This window comes from Sorex araneus, chromosome X (assembly GCF_027595985.1).
Source record: "Sorex araneus isolate mSorAra2 chromosome X, mSorAra2.pri, whole genome shotgun sequence".
Taxonomy (NCBI): domain Eukaryota; kingdom Metazoa; phylum Chordata; class Mammalia; order Eulipotyphla; family Soricidae; genus Sorex; species Sorex araneus.
Genome location: NC_073313.1, coordinates 68,724,018 through 68,727,199, shown reverse-complemented (window position 1 = coordinate 68,727,199; position 3,182 = coordinate 68,724,018). Strand labels below are relative to the sequence as shown.

At 38.2% G+C, this 3,182-nt stretch overlaps 1 pseudogene; it reads left to right on the top strand.

The window, feature by feature from the left end:
• The first annotated feature begins 868 nt into the window (after positions 1 to 868).
• On the top strand, positions 869 to 1,034 carry LOC129400320 (U2 spliceosomal RNA; annotated as a pseudogene).
• The last annotated feature ends 2,148 nt before the right edge of the window (positions 1,035 to 3,182 follow it).

The following is a 3,182-nucleotide window of genomic DNA, read 5'->3' as shown; positions in this document are numbered from 1 at the left end:
GGAGGTCTGCCCCACAGCTTGGAAACTGGACTCACATACTGGGGGAAAAGGCAGCTGAAATAGAGAAGGGAGCACCAAGTAGAGGATGTTGGGAGGACCCACTCAGATTGAAAGCTGCATGCCAAAAGTAGACTATATACCGAACATGATGGCCACTCAATATACCTCTATTGCCAACTACAACATCCAACAGGAGAGAGAACAAAAGGGAATGCCCTGCTGTAGAGGCAGGTTGGGGTGGTGGGGGCTGGGGTGGGGGTGGTAAGAGGGTTATTGGGATCATTGGTTGAGGAGAACAGACACTGGTGGAGGGATGTAAACGATCACTGTATGACTGAAATGCAAACATGAAAATTCATAAGTTTGTAACTGTACCTCACAGTGATTCACTAATAAAGAATTAAAAAAATAAAAGATGACAGAAGTTTTCTGCCTTCAATGCATTTCCATTATAGTGGTGTGTTAGACCAAAAAATAAAAACAGCTCTAATCAGTGAATATTGAGTGTGCTAGGTAAACTAGAAAGAAACTTTATAATGTCTCTCCAACACTAAGCTAGAGTAATCCATTCAGAACACATTGGTGCACTGATAAAGATATGCAAGAAATATGTATGATCTCAGCCCTAATGAAGCTTTCAGTAAAATAGAGAAAAGTGAGATCAAGTACACAGACACATCAGAAGTTCAATCTTTAGTAAGTTTTATGAAAGAAAAGAATGGGATGAGTTGGGACATCAGACCTGGTCTCTCTGAAGAAGTGATATTTGCATTGAAACCCATAGAACAAGTAGTCAACAGGGAAGAGTGAAGGGAACCGAATTTGCATCAGAGATCATGTGTCAAGGCTTGATCTGAAATAAGTATATATCGCTTCTTGGCCTTTTGGCTAAGATCAAGTGAAATAAGTGTATTAGTTCTTTTCATGCACAGCTTCATTTAGGTAGGAGTCCTATGGTCCAATGGCAGCAATCCTCCCAGAAGCTCCTCGGTATTATAAGGATAATGCATTATATCCTAAACTTACCACATTTGAATGGCACTGGGTTTCTATCCCTAGAATATGGATAGGAAAACTGAGCTCCAACTAGAATAAGTGATTTGTCACTTGTCACCTGTCATCCCGTTGATCTTCAATTTGCTCGATCAGGCACCAGTAATGTCTCTATTTGTCCCTGTTGCATGCTAATGTAGCCCAATGATATCTGCTCGCTCCAGGAACACGAAGAGCCTCAAAACGTTCATTCAGAGTTTTGACGAAGAAGTCTGATTTGTACAACTTCAGAAAGCTAGTAAGTGACAAAGTTGGGTTATAAACTTGCATTCTACCTATTTGCTTTTTGACCACTGTGCTTTGATGTTTCCCACAGGATTTGAAGTAGTAATAGTACAAGTGATGTTGCTAAATACTACATCAAGCTATTTGAAAAAATGATATACTATCCAAGATACTATACTATCCAAGATACTATCCATGATACTATGCTATCCAAAATATACCATACAAGATACTATCTAAAATTGGAATTGGGATAATTTGAGCCTAATTATATTAATACCCTATTAGGACCTCTAATCAAATGTTCATAAAAAACTAGCAGCAAGCTTCCCCAACAAAGTGGCTCTGGATCCCATTGAAAAGGTACCTGCTTGGTTCTGTATAATGGAAGGAAGCCTGAAAAGGATCAAGTAAAAGCAGTTCAGTTTCTTACTAAGAATCTATTAAGTATGGGAACTTTTTAAGTGAGGTCCAACCACAAGATTATTCTCCCATCTGCATAACAGATGTACGATGAACAAATATGGCTTAAATTACACTTTGTCAAAAAGCACTAATCAGGGATTATTATGAGTGTGCTAGGTGAACTAGAAATAATAATTAAACATCCTGTTACAAGCAAGTTTTTTGAACTTGTTATCATTTTTGCTATTGTCGTCAGACAACTTTTTTATACTTGAAATATCTTAATTCTTCAAAAGAGCAAAGGAAATGCAAGTTCTCTCGCGGAGAAAAAAATATATATGATATTTTTGAAAGAGTTGCATTGTATCATCTAGGCACTAGCATGGATGGACCACCAGCAGTTTGATAGACCTATATGTCATTACATTCTGTCTTGCATTCCAGGCTGGCACTCATAGAACTCATTATATGGGCCTCATAGTTGGTTTTTAGTTGGGGAAAGACCAAACAAAAGAAATAGAAAGAAAAGTAATCAGTCTATTCTAGTGAGAACTTTTCAAATATCGAGTTGGTATTGTGATGATACGTTTGCATATCCATCTGTGCTGGTCTGCTTGTACAATCAGCACTCATTGTCTGAGATTTCAAGCTGTTTATAAAATGTTTCAAGAAATACTATATGTCATTGACCTTTAATCAACCTTTCAACAGTCACTTGCTATAATAAGAAAATGACAACAAAGCCTATTCCTTAGTTCATTACTTTTCACTACAGTAAGACAGTTCTTAGGGCCTCATTGCTCGGTGGTTGTTCCTGGCTATGATCAAGGAAATAGTCTGGTTCTGCTAGAGATGACCCCTGGACCTTTTGCATGCAAAGCATATGCTTTTGTCCATTGAGCTATTATTTTTATCTCCTGGAAGATGTCGTTAGTTCTGATGGGTTTTTGTTTCTTGCAAGGGTGAGTTATGTTGGCCACACTCAGTAGTGGTCAAAAGTCACTCCCAGTTCTGCACACAGGGATCACTCCTGAAGATGTTTTAGGGACCATATACTGTGTGGAGATTGAATCAGGGTCATCTTTTCACAAGGCAAGTGTCTTAAATCTCTGTATTATCTCTCTAACCCTGGAAGGTGGTTTTAAGTGACTATTTAAAGTAACTTCTATGTTGTCTTCTTTTAAGATAATAGTTTGAACAACTTAGGTATAGTTTTCATCCCAGAAAATTAACTGCAATGTGCTGGTTTTTAGTATAGTCACAGAGGTGTCCAACCATCACCAATAAATTTAAGGTTAGAACGTTTTAGTACATATTATCCCAACTACCATATGAGGTTATGAAAGAGCTCAAGTGATAGATCACATTCTTACAATGTGCAAGGCCGTTAGTCGATCCATGGCCTTCTCTGCTCCCAGTCAATCACCGTATAGCCCTGATGACCCCAAAACATCACTCCACTGGATCAAACACCAAATCCCAAACTATCAAATCCACAT